This window comes from Thunnus albacares, chromosome 8 (assembly GCF_914725855.1).
Source record: "Thunnus albacares chromosome 8, fThuAlb1.1, whole genome shotgun sequence".
NCBI lineage: Eukaryota > Metazoa > Chordata > Actinopteri > Scombriformes > Scombridae > Thunnus > Thunnus albacares.
Window position 1 is genome coordinate 3,524,308 of NC_058113.1, and position 22,797 is coordinate 3,547,104.

The 22,797-nt window shown below is 38.2% G+C and overlaps 1 protein-coding gene and 1 long non-coding RNA gene across 2 annotated transcripts in view; both read right to left on the reverse strand.

Moving 5' to 3' along the window:
• adgrb1a (adhesion G protein-coupled receptor B1a) overlaps positions 1-17,064 on the reverse strand; it is a 169,598-nt gene extending 152,534 nt beyond the window's left edge. The window contains exon 1 of the mRNA XM_044359261.1: positions 16,555-17,064. The gene's annotated coding sequence lies outside the window, so the exon portion shown is untranslated. The remainder of the gene's footprint in view (positions 1-16,554) is intronic.
• Positions 17,065-17,862: 798 nt separating this feature from the next.
• LOC122986680 lies at positions 17,863-21,401 on the reverse strand. The gene is made up of 3 exons (XR_006404348.1): positions 21,105-21,401; positions 20,372-20,571; positions 17,863-17,999 (listed from the first exon to the last, which is right to left on the reverse strand). It is a non-coding gene; the product is annotated as an uncharacterized LOC122986680 (long non-coding RNA).
• Between the last annotated feature and the right edge of the window lie 1,396 nt (positions 21,402-22,797).

Genomic DNA, 22,797 nt, shown 5'->3' on the forward strand with positions numbered 1-22,797 from the left:
AAAGAAAGGAAAAAAAACAAACAATTAATGCAGCCTTAAATAGTTTCTGTGCCGGTTCCAAATTAAGTTGGTTTTAGTTGCATCATTTGTATCTCCAAAACAAGCTTAACATTTTAAAGCAGATTAGACAGATTTTAAGGGGGGTTTTTTGTTTTGTTTTTTCACTTTTGCGGGGGGGATCAACCATCCTACTGTACCTGCTGGCTGGCAAACATAAGAGCACCTGGTCTGACCCAGGCTGAAGGCAAGATGCTGAGGCAATGTCAATGTGACCTTTTTGCTCCATTACCAAAAATGACTGCTGGAGCGTCTGATCTGACTGCTATCAGCCTATTGAATAGACATTATTATCACACATCTGTCCCAAATATATGGGCTAGAAGGGGCCTACTAAACCTCCACATATTCTTGGAAATATCAAATGAAATGAGCAACAACACAGTTTATAATCACAGCCTTTAAAACGCCTTCTTAACAGAGTTTGTATTTGGGTTGCAGTACACTGGTAGCAATTTGAAATGGAATGAAGCCCACTGACAGCAGACAACCCACAACAGTAGCTGAATGCGCCACATCCACCCACAACACAATGCTCTTCTCATAATCGAAGGTGAAATAATTAAAACTGTTGCCCTTATCATTGACATATTGTATTGTTCAGTTATCAAGGACATTTTGGTGTTTGATAAAGATTTCATTAACAGAAAACCTTAACAAGATGACAGTGAGGAAAATACTTCCGGGTGGTGGCTCAACTTCAGGTAGGCTCAATGAGGGGGATAAAATTACTGCTGCTGTAATTATTTTTTAAAATCTGGTCATAAAGTAACATAAAGTAAATATGTTACTTTACCCAAACAACAACAGTACAGCAGAAAACAGTACAACACATCAACACATCAACACAACATACAAGATTTTCTACCAACTGAGACAGCTGGATGATGGCTGTACAGTGCAGCTCATTATGCCTGATATTCTTGCAATACATGTTTTTTTATACATGTTTTTTTGTTCTTTACAAAACAAACAAAAATATAACACTAACAGCCACAGACTCTGAACAGTGACAGAAGCTATCACTATCAAAGGCTGCACACTAACCTACACTATCCATCACTTACAGGAGGAGAGGAGATGAGTGGAGAAGACAGGAGAGGAGAGGAGAGGAGAGGAGAGAAGACAAGAGAGGAGAGGAGAGGAGTGGAGAGGAGGGGAGAGTTGGAAGAAGATGAAAGGGCAGGAGAGGACAAGAGAGTGGAGTTAAATCGTTGGAGCTTAGAAGAAAAGAGAGCAGGAGATGAAATTTGAGAAGAGATCGCATGAGAGGATGGGGGGACAGAGGATGAAAGAGCTGGATCGAGTAGAATAGATTCGAGAGGAAAAGAGGAAGGAGGAAGAATGGGGAAGAGAGTAGAAGTGAAGAGGGGGAGAGAGGAAGGAAGATGAAGCTCGCCCTCTCTTTCTTGCTTGACACTTTCTTATTCAATCTGTCATCTTGTACTGCAATAGAGGACCACAATAGAAATAAGCCCCGGGGCTTTTATGTGTATTTCAATCCTTGACAATTTTCAAAATCTTATATGGAGTCTGTCTTTGTGATCAGCCTGTCATGTATTTTTTTAAATTTCGTCAAATAAATCTATCTATCTATGAGATATTTGCGAAGAGAGGTTTTCAGATTTACAAAGAGATGAGAAGATGATGTTCTCTAAAGGAAATGAGAGAAGAGGAGAAAGTTGATCATTTGAAACTAAATGAAACAAGAGTGATCAGGTATTTGTTGGGATCCGCTTGTATGAGGGGAGGGAAAAGTAGCACTTGCTTGTTTTCTTAATTTTCTGTCTTTGTCTGCCATTAGCTCCACATGAAAGAGCATGACAGCAAATTAAGAAGTGCTCAAGTAGACAAAATATGCTGAGCTCAGTATTCAGCTGCAATGTCCTCTAAGTGGAGAAAAACAACATTGCAGATGTAATGAGGTGGAACATGGAGGGGTCACAAATAAATGCTTCACTTCAGCAGAGCTGTTGTACAACACAGCTGACAACGGCAGATTGGACAATCAGCACTTTGGGGCCACATGTTTTTCTTCTTTTTTTTTTCAGGAGACAAAAAGTTTAATGAAGATGTTTATCTAATAGAAGACAAATGGCCAACAGATGTGTTCTGGATATATAGATCTTTGTTAGGAGATGTCCCAAGCTTTTTATGACAGTGACAGTGACGGCTGTAAGTCCTTGTATCTGTTTAGGGAGAGTCCGACTGCAGGAAAAGCACAATGGACGTGGCCTATATTAGATAAAAGAGTAGATCAGCACCACTGATCAACACAAGCATCACAAATCTGAAACTTTGCAATAGCTGAAACTATTATCCCACCACAAATCAAAACTTTAAGTCACAAACTGAATGTCACGTCCTGCCTGGACTTTATCTTTTATTTTTGGACTCTTTGTGTATTTTGTTCTCTTGATTTTTCAGTGTTGCATTTATGTTGCCTGGTTTTGTTTTTTTCTGTTTCCCTTATGTATTCCTTCCTCATGTGTTTCACCTGTGTCTCGTTTCCCTCACCTGTGTTTAGTTTGCAATCACACCCTGTGTATTTATAGTCCAGTTTTCAGTTCGGTCTTTGTCGAGTTGTCTGTGTTTGTTCTGCGTTATGTCCTGTGTTTGTTCCTGTGGTTATGGTCAGTGTTCCTATGTTCCTGCTTCTCTTGTGACTTTTGAATCAATCCATTAAATACTCTGCATCGTATCCTGCCTGTTGTCTCTTGCGTTTGGGTCCACCTGCTTCACTTCACCATCCTGACAGTGAAGACCTTACTTGACTAGACCCTTGAAAATGAATGAGCTATGTAGAAACACTAGAAATTTCAAAGAAACATCTTTGAAATGAAAATGTTAAAACATCATGTCATTTTAATGGGCAGACCTGATAGACATGACTTGTAATTTGCTAGACTTGCCCTCAAGAACTTGAGAGTTGACTTGATACACAATATAACAGACTTGACTTAAAATTTACTCTGACAGATTTTAGACTTGGGACTTGAGACTTGACTTGAACTTGCCCCAAAAGCCTGAGTCTGAACTTTTGCATTTTGTTTTTCAGAACCCAATGAAAAATACACCAGGTGGAAGTGACAAACACTAAATGATAAGGTCCTTGACACGTGTGAATTGAAGAGTGTGATCATTAAAGTATTTTCATCACATTCTTATCTAATTTAAGATTTATGACTTCCACCCTTCAAAGGAAAAAGCACTTGTAAAAAAACAACGGAAAAAAAAACTGATAAAAACCATTAGGGCTGCAAATAAATATGATTTTCATTATCGATTAATCTGATAATTGTTTTTTCCATTTATTGATTAGTTGTTTGGTCCACAAAATGTCAGAAAATGGTGAAAAATGTCCATCACTGTTTCTCTGTCTTGTTTTGTCCCACGGTACACAATATTCAGTTCATTCATATTTGAGAAGCTGGAATAAGAGGATTTTTTTTTAATGACTCAAAACAATGACTTGATTATCAAAATAATTGGCAATTTATTTAATAGTTGGCAATTGATCGATTAATCATTGCAGCTCTAAAAAAGGAGGGTTAGCAGCAGGGTTAAGCAACCTTTACTGCAGGTGAAATGACATCATAATGAATTATCTGATCAGTCATCTGATGTTAAAAGAAAATAGATAAAAACATTTACTACACCATATATGCTCCTCCTTACCTTTAATAGAATTGCAGTATTAGCCCCACACACTAGTAAACTGATATATCAATGTAGAATACAACATCAACAGGGAGAACAATAACGGTGAAACTGATCCTACATCTGGAGAAGTGTGCCGTTCAGTGGGGAGAGTGGTAATAACCCTGATTAGTTCCAGTGTTGATGGCTGCTTATGGAGTTTCCAGGGGAGAGTTGAATAGAGATGGAAATCAGGGCTCAGCTACGGATGATTATCTAGCCACTCCAGATCAAAGATTTCCTTCTGTCTCATCACAGAGGATAAAGAAAAGATAATTTCCCCCTGCACTATGAACTATATGTGTCTGTTTTATTGAGACAGCCTGAAAGGAGCAGCAGAGTCGTTTGCATTTAAACAAACAGTCATCTAACAGAGGATGTGCAGATTGATGCACATATGGTTATCATTTTATATGTGGCTACACAAACTCGCTACCGCTGAGATGATTTATAGAACAAAATGCTTCTTTGGTTATAAGACTATGCATGGAGCTATGGTTGTTTTTTATGAATTCATGAAATGCCAGGAGTTAAAAAAGTGCAAGAAATTACAGCACAATGTGTTAATAAGAACTCATATTTTTAGCCAAACTGAGGGTCACGACACCGATGAGAAAGCTGTGGAGGAAGCGGAGGGAACCATCTGTGATTTCTCAAGCAAGGTGTCCATGTACATTATGTGCGTAGGGGGGGATGCCATGAACATGCCTACGTGCATGTGACTAATTTCTGTCTCACTTCTTCAACTTGCAGCATGTCAGAGTGAAAGAGCTGTCATAGTTGCGAAGAGAAGTTGGGCTTGATTTAAGGTTTAAATCTATGCTTGAATAAAAGTGTACACTTAGAATGAAGCCTTTGAACATAGAAAAACTCTCCTCTTAAGGGTAATACCTGTAGCTCTTTGCCAGCAGCAGATTTTCAGATTTTATTATATCCTCTTGTATGATCAAACTAGACTTTATTTTTGGGCAAAGAAACAAAAAACAAAGACTGTGCCACATTTAATTGAATTCATGAGGAAGCCAAACTGGAGAAACAACCTGACAAAAACAGAGCTGTGAAACTGCAAACAGCCAGAAAAAGAAGAAGAGGGACATTTTAGTAAAAGGCCTACAATTGATGATTGTAACACAACACACATCATTATTTTCAATCAATAGCAGTACAGAGATTTTGGGTTGCGTAATGAAGGAATGTGTAATGTATGACTGGTGTGATAATAAAGATGATAAATAAAGATGGATCATGTGATTCCACTGTGTGTCACAAAGTCTCAGTGCAAACAAGACACCTATGACTATGGTCCTTTCAATCCTAGGGTGTTTTGCTCATTTTTATTTTCCTTCATTTGTAGGCTTACAGCACGCTTGCTATTAGGGGTGGAGCTGAATCCAAATACAGCATTTAGAAAAGCACAAATAGTGGGTTTTTATGAATATTTATTTTGTACAAATATTTTAGAGATTATTTCTTTTTAGGAAGGAAAAAAAACATGTCAAATAACAGCACACAGGTTGGTTACATGGCTGTCTCTCTCCTCTGCTCCACTGTGCTGTCTGTGTGTCATGGATGTATAAATAGCTGCAGGTCTCTGTGTGTAGTGGAGCTGAGCTTTAGCTGAGTAGTCAGCGCCGTCATCTATGGCCTGGGAGACCCGATTTCAGGATCCGGTGTGGGGGAACTCCATTGTAAGTTAGTTTATTGATGAAAACTTAGTTTAACACTTTAATAGCCTAAAATTAGAAGGAAGAAAATAAGTGTAATACAAAAACAGGATTTTTGACACCCGTTTCTACTTTTATTCGAATTCAAATACAAATAATTTTGCTGCCTCAACAAATACAGATACAAATACAAATACTTGGCTCTCTGCACATCCCTAGTTACTATATATGTCACCTGGACATGCCATATATTGTTTGCTTTTTTGTTTTTTTTTCACGACAAGTTAGGCTATTTAGAAATGCATCATTTTGCATGTGAGTAGTACTATACATGCTCTAGGAGACTTTATGTAAAAAAAAAAAAAAAAAATGAAATAGCCATGTAAATGTCCATATGGATAGGGTATATCGTTAAGGTTCAAGGTATATAAGAACCATGTTGATGGGACACTCTGAGCCTTAGTAATGTCACAAAATGTGTTGATAGTGCCAAATAAACAAGATACAGAAACCACATTTTCATTGATTTGATCTCTGATTGTTTTGTTGATTCTGTATCAGCCAGCAAGGCATCAACATGTTTAGTGACATCATCCTGACTGATATGAAGTTGTGATATCATGTTTTTGGGGAAAGAAAACAAAGTCATCTTTTTTGTTTACATTATTGTGAATTATTTCCATGGACTTACACACTGCATTGATGACAGTATGGATGTAGCTGTTAAAATGTTTACTGGAGGAAAAGTCATAAATCTGATTATTATGAAACATGATTTCAAATTTACAAGGAATGTATTCTGTGACTTTAAAATGGATTTACTGATACTTAATCTTAACAGATTGTGGAGATTTTTATAAACAGAGGTTCTGCTGGTTTTTACAGTATGTGTATGATGTCTGTGTGTTCTGATTTGACAGAGTTATGACTTTGGGATAAATAGGTATGAATTTGGATGCAAATTTGAGAAAGGGTTAAGTTTTGGGATGTGTAAAACAATATCAAACTATATTCAAAAAGCTGAATGAAAATTATTATATAATTATTTATAAATCTTTTGATTGAACAGAATTCTTCAGTTCCACCTCAAGTGGAATTAGTGACTTTTTCATTCCATATGAAACTGTGTGGGGTGATCTGTCTGTTGCTTATGGTGTTCTTTACCCAGAGCCAGGGCTCACAGGTTCACTCTGCGCATGCTGATTACATTAAGTTTCATTAAGTTCATATTTCAGGATTATTTTATACATGTACAAATTGCACAAATGCACATTTTAGAGATTTTTGTATACATTCACAAACACGTACAAATTGAGATTCAGCTTCAGAACATTCCACACCTTTGCAAATAATGTACAGCAGGTACAATAATGGCCCCATACAAAAGTCACACTTCACTGTAATACATAACATTCCATTTTACTTCATTAACACTGGTATTAAAATACTGCATTACTTTGGGTGCTGAATATGTTTTTGACTCTGGGAGTACATGAAGACCATAGAAAACCTTTTGTATAGTAAAAAAAAAAATCTAGTTATAAATTTGAAAAGGCTGAGACTTCTCAGAGACAAGATTTAATTCAATAAAGGAGGAAGAAAATGTGAGAAAAGTGTTCTGGAATTAAAGCTCCACTTGCGGCAATGATGTGCAATTACTTGAGCAGACAAATCTGTCACTTTATTCTTTGATCTTTGCTCTTCATGCAGCACTTTGCATTATAGTATACATGTACAGACATGCATTTCACATGGTTTAATCCACAGTTACTAGGTCGTTTTGTCATTAGAGGCTTCTAGAGAGGCAGACCGAGGTGTGAAGGTGTTTCCTCTGCTTCTCTCACACACTTGCTAACATAAAGATAAAAATAGCAAACAGGCAAGAGAATCCTGCTAATTGAAGACCTTGATTCACAGCGATGCAGCTCAGATCCTGACATACTGTAACTGCTACTACACAAGGCTTTCACCAGAAAGACTTCAAAAACCAGACACCTTTACTGATATTTCTGCTATTAATGTAAAGTAATATTAAATTAGTTTCATGCAAAAAAAAACTACAAAAATTAGCATTTTTCCATTAAATATATAATCAGTTGAACTGCATCAAATCTGTAATATCAGAGTTGGAAACCGACGCAAAGTCTACCACTAATTACTTTTTATAAAAGACTAAAATGACTGAAATTTAATTGCTCTGACTCTACTCTCTACATTTATAGAAATAATGTTCCCTTTCTAAAAGTGCTCTTGTATTTATGACCAGTGTGTATTTTTGGCCAGAGGTACTGACAGTCACCTAAAGGCTCAACCTTTGCCTGAGAGCAGGATTATTTTCAGAACTAGTTAAATGTTTAAAGTGAGCAAGGCCTAAAACCAGGAAAGATTCCACAGAGATTCCAAATCTCATTTAAAAGTGAGACCTCGCCAAGATGGCAACATAAGCAAGCAGTTACAGACCGGGCAGAATACTACAACATAAAACACCAAGGCACTTTGTATTTTTAATAAAAATACAGTCCAAACATTTTAATGTCCAGCCAGGGTTAAGTAGTTAAAAACCATGACTGGGGTTTAACCCAGTTCAGTTCAAATCTCAAACAAATGCAATTTGAATATTTTGACCTTAAACCATAGTTGAGTCCACAGACTGGAGCCATAAAGTCTCATAAGTAAGATGGAGACAACCTCAGAATGGCCTTATAAATAAATGCCAGGCAGTGAGAATTGATCTCTACATAAAAAGAGATCATCCATCCAACCATGGCACACAAATTACAGTGATGTGTCGTAAATTTGCTACCAGTGTCAAATCCCAGGGCACAGTACAAAAAATGTGCCTGAAGATTTCAGATACTGAGGAAAGGAAAAGCAGTAGTTTTATCTGAAATAAAAAGTTAAAACATCAAGTTAAAAAATAGACTTTGTAAATAAATTGCTCATTTTTAACAGAAGAACCAACCTCAATTGATTGGCCTCGAGATGTTACAATCTGCCTGTTCATGTTTCCTGAGAGCAACATTTACTTTCTTTTGTCAGGATTCACAGACGGCTCAAGTTCCCACATCTGAGACTGTACTCTTTAAAAATGTAACTGCAGCTGAGCAAGTGCCTCTAATTTTGGAGGGTGAGTAGTGCATGATGATGTCATCTGTTTTATGACCAATGTCTCTAATATCCAAAATAAATGAAAGAGGACCAAGTACAGATCTCCGTGGCACCCCTCCAGCACCAGTATCTCTAGACATTACATCCATAGCAGACACCTCTGTGCCTCATGTGTAGTGTCCAATGGCAACGTTCAGTAGCAATGCAGGGTGTACTCTGCCTTTTATGTAGGAAGGCGGAGAGTAAGAGTGGGGAGGTGGGGGTGTTTAATGAGCGTGTAGCACAGCTAACTTTCATGCAGGAGACCAGAGTCAACGTACTGTTACCATCTTGTATGCTTGCCTTTGTATAAACTGTAACCATGATCCTTCCCTTGGTGTTTTAGTTGCCTAACCGTAGTGTATTTGCCATATCTAAGACCTTTGGCAAACCTTAACCATACCCTATTTGCCATGCACAGATATAGCAAAAAGTGAGAATTTTAAAAATACTGGCATTGGATGTAAAAAATGTTTTGTCATTAATCATAATTTGAGATTTTGCAGAATTGCCTAATATTGATGGTCTTATCTGGAAGTAGGTTTGACACCTTAGGTGACAATAATCAGTTTAGACAACACTAAATCCAACAGAGGTAGTGGTCAAATTATCTTGCTGCTTATTTAGTCAAGTCAATACTTTGAAGCCCTCTTAATTCAAAATGGTCAACAGTGTCAGTGGCTTAGATGAATCAATAACCAGCTCTACACAACATGGTTTCCTAAACAGAGACTTACTGATATTACTCACCTATTTCAAATATGTGGTAATTGTACTAAACTGTTTTCTCTTACTGTCAAGTCACTCACTCAGGTGTCTACATGTTACCCATTGCAAGAAGTTTAGAAGTAGGTCATTAATCCATTCATGTACTAGTTCTATTCCTGGACCAATAGACCAATTAGAGATGCCAGTGATTAACCAATTATTGATTAATTGCCATTAATAATTTAATCAGTTAAAAATATATTAACCAATAATGCAGAAGACGAGGAACATGTGCAGTATAACTGTCAGAAAATGTTCTCTAGATTTGCTGTAGTACCCACTTACACCACACTCTTGCTGTTTACTGATATGGAGTTACAGGTGTAATTGCTGACTGCCTGTAAGGGCTGCAAACATTGTAAAACGAACACACCTCTCCACTGTCCAAGGAAGAAAAAAAGTCACAGTGTGGCAGTCATGTTAATGAACACTGCAGCATAAAGTTGTGAAAAGTCCATGGAGTTATTGTATGGTTGGCTGTCCTGTTTAGCTATCTGAGGATCATGCTAATGCTAAACTAGCATCTTCAGCAGAAGAAGTTAACACAGGCTGGAAACTGAGTGTCAGACAGAAGAGAGCAGCGCTGTAGCTATACTGCTAAAGTTCGGGAGAAGCAATATTCTAATTAGGCAATGGTCCAACAAAATTAACACAAAAGTATTGAATTGTATCAGCAACACCCCCCTGCTTTGAGTATAAATGCATTTTAATGGCGGCAGTAAATACTGAAAGATTTCCTGGATAGTGTTTGTGCGTCCCCAGGACATCTGTTCCAGCTGAGCAGCTGTTTCCAGCAGCTGGACTAACCAGCTACAGTGAACACACACATCTCTCCATCATGTAGATCAGGTGTATTATTTCATATAAAACTAGTCAGACAGAAGTTCATTGTGGGGAGATTAGGATAAGCTGTTTTATGTTTTCTGATTGCGTTGCAGGTTATTTACTGTTGAAATTGTTAGATCTGTCCAAAATACCCAGACTGATCTAACTGATGTCAGCATATGAAGGCTTGAAGTTATGCAGCTGTTTGCTGTGTTTTATAGTTTGGATTTTGTCAGGCCAGTCGTTGAGTGGTGACAGACAGGAGTGGGAACTCTATAAATTTCAATTAAGTCATTATTTTGTGTTATTTAATTTATAATTCAAGTTCCTAATTTACCTGATTTTGCAGTAAACACAGGTCATGTCAGTGGTTACAGCAGTTTTATCATGGAAAAACATCCACTGTATTTCATAAATTGTTAATGATTAACCAACTATTGATTGCTAACATTACTATTAGTTAAGGAAATTGCTTCAAATTTGCATCCCAAGACCAATAAAATCATTTCATTTTTGCAGGTTTGCATGAGAGAAAAAGCATGCCTCCATAGGAATATCTAAACAGTTGTCATGTGGGATGAGGGCAAGGTCAGCCACCTGTACACTGATGCTGGTGGATACATGATATAGTCTAATTGAAAGTTTTCAATCTATACAAGATTTGTATTGTATGCTTGTGAATACCTTTGTCAACCAGCCAGTGTTAAACTCAGTTTATGCTTGGTTGCTCACTCGACAGTTGTCTCCAGACAAAAGACACTGTGTGGCACCTCGCTCTGCTTTTATGCCTTAGCAACAGAAATGATTAAGCGATCACACAGTTTCTTCCACACTGTCAGCTCTCACAAGCTGTTATAATTTCCTTCATGAATGAGCAGAGAAATAAATAGAGGTAGAATCAATTATATTATCTATTTGAATTAATATTTTCTCACTTCCTGGCAAGTAGTAAATTTTATCCTGGCAACAAACTACCCATTCACAATGCATGACAGACCTTGATGTTACCAATGACAATACATTATGTGCAGCAACAATTATGCCCTGTGATACAATTCTCTAACAAAACTGCTTAATTTCTAAAGGGTATAACCAAATGATCCTCATTAGTTCAAGTCCAACTGTCTCACTCTCAGTCCTGACATTTCCTGTCACTTTATTGTGAAGTGTCCAGTAAAGGCACATGCAGTTTTTATAGAGACCAAGCATTAATTCAACTTCCTCCAACAACTCCTCTAAAATAAACCACAATGCGTTTAAAAGCGACCCATATTAAAATTATCTAATCTGTCAACACTGCCTTCCAAAACCATTACAAATTTCTCTTCAAAATGAATCATAAGACCAAATCAAAGATGTTTTCCCTGCTATAGTTAAAGTTTGGTTAGGTTTACACACAAAAATGACCTGGTTAGGTAAGGGATAGGGTTGTGGTCAAAATAACTTATTGGTTAAACTGAACTAATCAATGTTTTTTTTATGGATTATATGATGTCATCTAAAAGGTTTCATTTATAGTGACAAATCCACAGAGAATCATCACTAACTCTGCAGTTCCCCTCAATTCTACGGAGCATTTTAGCATTTTTTTTTTATTGTTTTGGTTTTAAGGCCCATAACTTTACTGTTTAAGTTCAATTTCATCATTTTCACTAACCCCATGTCCAGCTGCAGCAGGCAGGCAGTTTTCCGCAAAAAAGCTCTGATAAATCCACTGTACACTATCTGCCCCACACAAAAGTTAACGACTAGCTGGCGAAGATGTAACATGCTGGAAGTGTAAATAGACAACTTCATGTTAACAAGTTTACCACAAAATCAAATGTTGGGTATTTAGGTTACTCTGCTGTTCCCAAGTAGCAAAAAAATCAATTAACGTTGATTTAAAGTAATAGATTGTGTTTTGGGTCAAAAAACAACTTTGAGAAGGTAAGGGGACCTTCATTGTCATAAAACTGCTTAACTACTTGGTTAAAATTAGGGACAATCATTCACTTGGTAGGAAACAAACAACAAGCAGACAACAAGCAGTCTCCTGTGTCATGTGAAAGACGCATGCTTTGTTGATACACCCAACCACTTTTACCTGCAATGTATCATTAAAAGTACAAAGTCCCATAATTGAGTCCTCTCCAGCTAAACAAGCTGAACTAGTTAGTCTAGACTACACTAGCTACAAAGATAGTGCAACATTTTGTTAATGGTACTGGTACATTTTGGCATCAGGCATGAGTTACGCGCATCCTAGATATGAATGGTCACCCAAAACAATCAAGGCTAATCAGCAATTCAGAGCTGAGCAGCCTAAGGTGTGAATATAGCCATTGAGGCTCTTCCTGATAAAGCTTTTTGACTGCTACATGGTTGTCAGCCTAAGTTCCTGTCTCACTCCTCACATTGGCCAAGCTTCATTAAGCGCCCTTCCCAAGCTCCTCGTTTAGTCCTTAATTAGGGGAGCCAATGGTTTTGCCGGATCTGGTCAACTTCCAAGTGGCTCAAAGCAAAGATATTCTCCCAATAGTACTGCTGAGGCATTAGGAACTTTCAGGACATGGGATATTGACACGTTTCACCTTTCAAGTGCCTTTGTTTTGTAAGTGTGTGTGTGCAACTAACTTGTGTGTGCTGAATGATTGCTGTGTATTTACTTCCAAGCATGGTGGGTGTCACACACAAAACGATCTGTGCAGCTCAGAGGCAGCAGAATAGCATTGTCTGTCTATGTCACACAGCCCCATGTCTACAGTCCTTCTCTATCTCGCCTTTAATCCATCTTCTATCATCCTGCTGACTGTCTCCTTGTCACCCATCTATTCATCTCTCCTCTTTCAATGACTCCCTCTGTTTCCCCCTCCCACTGTCTCCTCTTCCTCCCTCTGATGTCACAAATTCAGATATGAGGTTCCCTGATAGCACACAGCTTTGGACACTGCGGCCTTGTTCAGAGGGGAGTGATCAGAGGACGAGGATGAGAAGATGGAGGGAGGGCGGGTAAGTCGGCGACGCGGGTATTTTCTGAGGAAGCGGGAGGATGGAAGATGCAGAAACAAAGGAGGGCATCTAGGTTAAAAAAAAACATGCATGAATGCCTCTGAAAAGGCCTGTGTTGTGTTGCTGGCTTGTCTCATCCCTGTGACTCTGAGCTAGCCGTGCCTGTCAGGGCACTACTGTTGAGTCTATTTCTGTTATCTGCTCTCTTTCTTATGGATAAGAAAGTTGACTGCTAATATCCGCACCTGGGGCTGTGAGGTGGGACGGGGAGGGGGTTTCACACCCAGAACTTGGTGCTGTCCCAGAATGCATGTGCCGTCATAGGAGCAGACTAGCCACTTGACTCTCCTCAGTGTCTTGTGGCAAGGCCTCACATGGATATCAGTGGCATAGTGACAAAAAAAAAATGGTGCAAGAAGACACCATAAAATAACACCCTGTTTGTTTGTTTCATGTGTTTAGCATAATGTCAAGGATGTTGATGTGGGACTAGCATCCACAGTACCTTGATTTCAACATTTTAATATTAATGAGAGGTCAAATATAAGTTCAAGCCACTGGACCACAACTGTGATTCTTTAGGAATGCAAACAATCTTTTTTTGCAAGCCTCACAAGCCGCAGTGACAAAGGTCAAAGGTAGTCCTGCGGATTTTTATACGTTGGGAAGAGTTGGCTGTGTTGCCTGGCAAAAAATCTCTGATGGAGATGGAGTTTTTACATACACCCTTAAGAGGAAGATGCCTCAATAACAGAGAGAAAAGGGTTGGATTTAACAGTAGATGGCTGAAGGATACACAAAAGGACACAATGTGGCAAGGGTACTTTTAATATACTTTGACCTTTAAATGCCTATGTATCCACATCCCTGAATAAATATGCTGCACCGGACTGCAAAAGAGTTTCATTAATCTTAGTTCCAGCAGAGATTTTTAACACCCTGTAACAGTCCTTTTTTGCAAGCCTCACAAGCCGCAGTGACATAGGTCAAAGGTAGTCCTGCAGACTTTTATATGTTGGGAAGGGTTGGCTGTGTCGCCTGGAGAAAAATCTCTGATGGAGATGGAGTTTTTACTTACACCCTTAAGTGGAAGGTGCGTCAATAACAGAATGAAAAGGGTTGGATTTAACAGTAGATAGCAGAAGGATACACAGAAGGACACAATGTAGCAAGGGCACTTTTACGTATAACTTGACCTTTAAATGCCTAATGTAACCACATCCCTGAATAAATATGTAGCACTAAACTTCAAAAGAATTTTATTCATCTTAGTTCCTTTAGAGATTTTCAACACCCTATAATAGTATTAATTTTCTCTCTGAGTCTTTCATACAATTTATATCCCAACTATTTGATTTGAATCTAGAAATATTGGTATAAGCCTTCAAAATTACACATCAGTCAACCATGGTATCTTAAGTTTGCTTGTACTTTCTAGGTAGTAAACAAGTAGGTAATCCTTCCTATATTAAAGTGTACATGCATCAGAATGGTAATGACAATACACACCTCTGCAAGACTTTCAGTCAGGAGCTGAATTTGCTTTTTAGCAGATTTTTAAGGGCATCATCACCTGTTGAGATATCACACTTTTTTCATGGAAATCTACAGTATGAACCTGCATTTACAGCCCCATCCCCTAGTAGGAAAGCATTATGCTGCTATAAATCAACACTGATCAGTTCAGCGCATAAGCTAATGAAAATTTAACCTGTCTTGTTCAAGGGACGGGCTTATGTGTTTTTATAGCGCCCTCACTAGTATGATGTGGGAACTTGAAAAGGTTGGACTAAATCATTACAGGGACATGTCTGTCATATTGTCAACCAGACAAGAGAAATACATGTAGAAGTTGAGAATTTCACTCTGTCCTAAAATAACAGGATATCCAATGAGTTTTTCAAAAACGGCAGCCTACCCTGTTTGTCTCCTTTTATTTATTTTTGTATGCACATGTACCACAGATTGGACACTGAGTCTTACTGCAGCACAAGAAGAGATGAGGGAGGCTCCTTGCACCAGAAGGGGACAGTGAATGACAACCCATTTTGTGGCGAATAAGACTGCTGGCCATCAGTGAGTGATACCAGGCTGACTGAAAGTGCGCCACAGCAATAGGCTCAAAGCGTTCATCTGCCTACTCCACTGCAAAGAAATCAGCTACGTGCCTCATGCTCTCATAAGCACCACTGACCATGATTTCACCCTTGTCTTATCATCTTGTACTACAAACACATGACTTGAGCATATTCTTGGTGCATTTCAGCAGGTAAAAAAAATCCATGCAGGATTTCTTTAAAGGTGACAGATTATTATTTCCAGCTTTAAAGTTTGCCTTGGGAGACAATGAAAGGCTATGTGTCATCAAAAGGGAATGCTAAAGGATAATGATAAGGTCCCTTTTTTTAACTCTAGCTTTGTCTTTCTTCACACTTTAAAACCATCACCACAAACTGCCAGGAAAAAACTGAGAAGTCTGAACAATTTCTACTTTAGTTCGGCATTTAGTCTGACAATAATGACAAAGTCTGATAAGTCATGCATCAGTTATGTCCGGATACGCGCAGCTTTCTCTTGAATGGAAAACCCACATGCCAAACTCTATTCAAAAATGTTGCATTTAAGTGCAGCCTTGCTTGCTGCCAAGGATACACACCACTTTGTAAAGGCATTCTACGAGTCGCGTATAAACTGCTATTTTTTTAAAATCACAGCGTCTATGGAGGCTAAAAAAACAAAACGTTTTGACTGAAATTACAACTTGAACAATAAATGTATGGAATTAAAAAGTTAAAACGTATAAATTTACAAAAACACTAATTCCTCTGGGTGGTTTTAATCGATGCCGATTTAAAGAGTTCCCATTACTCGTTCACAGACGTCTTAAATGACGTTTAAGCACGTATTTAACCTTTGCCGATTAACAAAGACTGATTAAATTACAGGATTTTTTGAATGAAGTTTGGCGACATTGTATCCCCAGAGAAACGTGCCTCCCTCCATCCTCACGGGCTGACTGAGTAACCCAGACGGCGACTGTCCACCAGCGGTGCGACTCCCTGAGCACTAACCGTTTGGGTGTGTGAGACTTGAAAATACTGTGCTACTCCCCAACTTGACTAAAAACAAAGCACATTATAGACTAACCACAACAACCAGAATACATCTCCAGATAATGTAGCCTACTAACTTGATATCAGTCTCTTTTTTTTGATATTTTTGCCCCAAACCGCCCAATAACATCCACAAAACCGACACGCAACTCACCAAAATAGAAGGCAGAGGCAACATAAAAGCAGCTGTGTTAATGACGTGTGTATACAGTAAACTTGAGGGAGAGCAGCGGTGTCAGTAAGAGGGCAATAAAAGTGAACAGGGTTCATTTTTAAAAATGAGAATTTACCTTGAGTAAGTTACCAGTCCCTTTGATGCATACTGTTAGTGGCCAAAGCTCGGTGCGTTCACAGGGCATTCACCAATTCCAAAAGCCTGGGGATAAGTCCACAAAACGCATTATAATAAACGCAAATTTCGTCTTGTACTGAGCAAAATAAATGTAACGTTATTAACAGAAAGATGAGGGGAAAACTCAGACAGGAGTTCTGAATGTCCGTTAGTTCCGACTGTGTTTCCAGTGCGTAAAATGGGTACAGCAAATCCCGAATGTATTCACGGACTGTTATTTTCTCACATTGCTCCAAAATCAAACGTGCTGCGCTCCTCTTTAATATATGGAAACAAAAATCCTGTTTTTAAAGAAAAGAATTGTTTGTTATTCCAGAATTTCTGAGATTTGTCTGAAAAAGTTACTCTCCGAATCTAACATCCTTCCCGTCTCCAGGTGAATGTGAGGGTTTAACGGAGCGGCAAGTCAAAGAGGGCTCGCGCGCATCTCGGGAGCCGCCGTCCCCAGCTCGCGGCTCTGGAGCGTCCTTGTCTGTCTGTGTGTCCGCGCGCAGCAACAGCCGGATTCCTTATTTGGAAGCCCGGGGCTCGCGCTACTGTCAAGAGAGTCGAATTACACCAAAATTACTTCCAGACAAATCCTTCAAAATAAAAAGCATAATTGGGGAGGATGCCAGCAGCACTTCAGCAGTCACTCACATTCATCTTAAATCACATATAAATAAACACATATGTAAATAAATAAACACACAAAGCAAATATGTTTAAATGAAAAAGGAACTGTCAGTTTATGTATAAAAACTGTCTACCTACATCTTTTTATTTTTAATCTTTTTTTTTACTTTCAAAACAAAAAAACTCATGCACTCATGCAACTCATGCAAAATCATGCAAATAGTAAAATAAAGAAGAAATTGTATAAGTGAAGATAAATGATGCAGTCAAAAATAGATTTACAAGTAAAGTAAATATAGCCTACTGTTGTGATATGATTGTTATCTTTTTGCAGCAGCAGCAGCAGCAGCAGCAGCATAGATTTCCTGTGTGTATATTCATAACATTTAAACATGTATGAGATACACATCAATCCATTTTATGAGCTCTGATGTATAAAAGTTCAAAAGTCACAGCTGATTTTCCTAAAACACTTCCCTTTGCATTTTATGGCACATTCAAATGTGCTATTTATTGTGGCACAGTATTTCTTTCTGTTGTACATCACAGTACTGCTGACAAAATAATAATGACACAGACAATAAATACAGGCTTCTCCCTTGGGAATGTTTTTATTTTGAAGGTAAAATCGCCCAATTTCCTGCCGGATTCTGCCTTTACTGCGTTCAAAGCTGAGGGGGTTCCTCTCAATAGAAAATTCACCCATCAGCCCCCTCTTCTGGAGTCAAACAGCGTCAATTGGATGTTGTGTCAGGTCTGTGGCACCACCTACATTTACCACACAAAGAGGACATGTTAAGAATAAATAGCCTCAACAGGGCTGTGTCTAATTCACTGATGCATCATGTTATGTGGGACAGACAATATCAGCCAGTTTCTCTAACCAGGAGATACATGTGATGATGTAGAGATGTGCATGGCTGGATTAACGACAAAGTGCAGAGCTGTAGCTGCTATTGAGGACAGTGAGGTCATGCCCTCAGTACTGTCTGGAATTTGGGGGTTATAAAGACCCGGAGAGGAGTTCAAATTGTACAGTTGTACACACGTTACACATGTTGGGATTTAAAGACTGGTTCTGATATTCTTCAGACTGAATGTATTTAGATCTGGTTTTTCCAGACAAAACAAATTAAATTAATTAAAATCATAATACATAGATTTAGTATTTCAGCCATCCTATAACATCCTTTTGATTGATAAGACATTGAAACAGGAATAAGGTAAATTAAATTCACAGAAAATTTAGTTAAACGCTTAAATGAATGAATAAAAGAATGAATAACATGAAAAAAAAGGAAACTTTTGTTTTGGTAGCTAGATTTTTTTCAAGGACTGCAGTGGTGCTGGTGATATTTGGGTTTATGAAATTCTTGGTATTTCTTAAAACCTCTGTGTACACCCTGATTAACAGGTCATGGGGCAAAGTTTTTGGCCCCTATTTACTCCCTGGTCGTCTGACTTTTTGTTCATCAAGTTTGTATCCAGTTATAGTGCCCACTAGTACTCCAATATTGACATATTAACTTGTTCCAAGGTTGCTGTGTGTTAGTGACTTTATTAAACTATTTTATTTGGAATATGGATTATGTAAGCATACAACAATTGGAATAATAAAGGTATTAAAACTAGATTTTGATACAAGGACCCTCTACAAGACAGGGCAAGACGACAGATGCATGGATACATAAAATGCATGACGCACTTATTTTAGTTTACAAAGTATATTACTATATACATGATGCTATAGTATATATCAAAAAATCTTCATATATTTTTAAAGTGCTTTATTGGTTTATTGTCCCAAAAGAAAATTAAAATTTATCAAATTATCACAAACTAATGGCCAGACAATAAACACAGGTCCTCTGGGGGCTCTGGGGCCAGTTTTCCACTGTGCCCCATTCATTATCCTGCTTTGGGGTTACTGCCATCTTTTCAAATATTAATATTAGAATTAGTGACTTTCATTATCACTGTAATCACAGCAGGTATATTTCTTACGCACCGAGCCAACAGAAGACATATATCAATTTATTTATTTTTACAGTTTTCATAATTAATTTGACAGATTTTGATTGGTCAGTGTTACAGTGTATGTTCTGCAACATCACATATTATGTTGAATTGGGTTGTCTTGATGGCTACTCCCACATAGAGGGAAAGTGGTGTGTGCATCTCTGCAAGATAATTTGATGATCAGATCATTTCTGAGAGGTCTGGCCCACATTTTTTTAGGACCTTCAGCAGAGTTTGAACCCAGGCCCGACTTGAAATGCACACTGACAACAGTGAATCAGCCATGAATAAAACTGTTATAATGTTTGTGCTCTACAATTAAAATCACTGAAGGAAAGAAATGAAATTACATCCATTCATTCCTACACCCACTTACCCTGCAGGGTATACATACATGTCAAAAAAGTTAGACTGACCAAATAATAAACTTCAGTAAGTTACTGTTTCATTTGTATACATATTTAGTGAATATGTAAATATGGTGGTTAATGAAACAATGGACTTACCACAGTTTAGTTAAGTGAATTTAAAAAAAAAATTCTCATACCTTAGACTGGATTCCTAACCAAAGTAGGCAACAGCCCCAGAAGCCCCAAAGGCCCCAGTTTTAGTGTGTGACAATTGCTTTGTGGTAATTTGATTAATAGTAATTTTGTTTGGGAATTTGAACTATTAAAACACAATAGAGCTGCAAAGTGGGAGGTGCTGCTGGTTCCCCACCATAAAATCCCATTTCAAAGGATTATTTTACTAATATTCTCAATATTAAATCCTCAACACAGAAACACAGGAGTCTAGTTCATTTCTGAGAAATCATGTTTTTTCCATCAGTTTTGCATAGTGGATTGCTTTAAATACCACAATTCCCAATTATGATATGTTCCCAATTGTGATATTTTGCCTCAGTGTTAATTGCCACTAATTGCTTTAGTGTTTTGAGAGAAAGTCACTCAGCAGTGTGAATCAGAGTTGTAGCAAATTCAAAAAGCTTTGGCCCAGCATCAGAACAAAATATTGGACCGTAATTGCCAAATTCATCCAAAATGGACCTAGAATCCAAAAGTGAACTAATTTCAATAGCTAAATGTTATATTTGGTTTCTACAATGTGTAAAATTTTACCTCCCACTTGCCGTTGGTGGTGCACAAAAAAAAATTTGGAGCTTGGTGATTGGATGGTTTCTACCAAAATATGCTTTGGGAGTCCTAGCTTATATATCTTCTGGTGCAGTTCTTCATCATTTGCACCGATGATTCAACCAGGAGAGTTTCATGCCGGTCTAAGCCTTGAAGTGTTCCAACTGCCAGTCACCCACCATTGTCTATGGAGAAAATAAACAGGAATTAGCTTCCGGAACCCTGGACAACAGAAATAACTCCTGTGACTTTGCAACTCAGTATCACCTCACCATGTTTTTCCTGTCTTGTAGACATTTTTCTGTGTCAAAATCTATGTAGTTTTCAGACCTTCATTTTATCAGCTGATTCTATGCTTACGTGGTGCATATTTGTAAAAATAGTTCTGTTTAAATTACCACACAGCAAACCTGGGGTTGTTGAATATTCCATCACAGGAGTACCATACAAAATATACAGTGAAGGGGTGGAAGAGGGTGGTTAAAAGGGGCCCAACAGCTGAGATTAATCTGACCATGATCCCAGCCATGCAGACCTCTTTATATCAACTTCTATTACTTCAAACTAACCTGTTGATGTCCATGAGTGAATATTTTCACCACTGATGTCCAGAAGAAGTTTATAGAACTGATTAGTGTAATTTCAGCCATGTGCTGAAGCCTTTATTCTGTAATGGAATAGATGGAGTGTAAATAATGTGCAGTGATTTGAATCTCACCTTGAACAGAAGTGGGATTACTGTCGTAAGAGACAGTCATCAGTATTACATCATATGCTGCCATATGGTGCAGAGGTGTAAATTGAAATTCCCCATCACTCCTCTCTGCTCTCATTCCTCCTCATTGTACACTAGGACTCTGTTTCAAGACAATGTGTTGTGGGATGGTTAGTATAGAGTCAAGTCAAGTCAGTTCTATTTATATAGCGCCAAATCACACCAGAAGTTATCTCATCTTTTCACATAGAGCAGGTCTAGACCATATGCTCTAAGCCCCAATACTACCCCATGAGCAGCACTTGGTGACAGCGGTGGGGAAGAAACTTCGAGCAGAACCAGGCTCTGGGTGGGCGGCCATCTGCCTTGACCAGTTGGGTTGAGAGAGAAAGAGGGAGGGGGAGAAGGGATAGAGAGACATAGAGAAGCACAACAACAACAATAATAACAATAACAATAACAACAATAGAGGTGGTTAAAAAACATGTGTTCTGGTGTCCATTGCGAAGCAGAAGAAAATCTCTAATCTAGTAATAAAGGACATTAGTTTTATTTCCAAATACATTATGGATCAGTTTAAGAATGATGAGATCTGTGATATTTTGTAAATGAAATGACTTCAATTAAAATAGTATTTGTAGGATGAATTCCTCCATTCACTGGCAGGATCACACTGGTCCGTGATTGGCTCATCTAATTCAAATGGTGTGAATCTGCTGAGACACATTCCACATCAGCAGTGTCAGACTGGCATGATTGGAAAGATCCTATCAGCAGATAGATCCTGTAAGGGTTTAGATTTAGTTCCTACCTCCCATACTCCTTTATGAAAATCCACTTGAGGACCCAGCTGCAGTTTGAGGCAGGACAGATGCACTTAAGAGGAGTTACATTATCTTGTCAAAGCAATGCAAAACACTATAGTCAACCGGGCTATCTAAGCTAACATAAGTCATTTTCTGGAACTTCTTACTAGTGTGTGCAGGAGAGAGTAGTGCAGCAGCAGGATCAGGACCATGGAGAGCTCTACTGTGTACAGTCCTGATACTTGCAGAGACTTGCTACTGAATAAACTGACTTACTTAAAAAAATGCAAAGTGCAAACACTTTATACATCCTCATTCTAGAAAACAGAATATCTGTAAACATTTAAATGTATTTTTATCCCCAGTTTAAAAACAATGCACCAAAGAGAAGTTAATTTTTTCTGGCATTTATACATTGTCAAGAGTTAAGATTGTAAAAAATTCTACTGATTTGTTTTGTTTGCCAAGTGAGTGTAGCAGGGGTCACTAACCTGATGATCTTACTGAGTTCCAAATTGATTGTGAAGCATTTCAGTTGAAAGGTAATTTGTGAATCAAAATGCTTTTGTATCACGGCTGCATCTGCTTGGTTCTCCTACTTCTATTTAAAATGGACTTCTTCCCTATGTGCTTATTTTAAATGAAAAGGTTTGCACCAGCAAATCACATGGAGGCTTTTATTGTCTATGATCACAAAATCTGACTGTGGTTGCTCATTGCATGGCACAGCAGGAGTGTCCTAATCCTGTTATTGGCCCGTTTGCCTGAGATCTGTTGCATTTTTCATGTCAGTCTGTCACTTTTGAAGGTGTGTCTACTAGAATGGTTTTGGGAGATGAGGGCCTCTCTATTTCATGCTGTGCCCTAGATGTGTTTATTCATCATGGTTG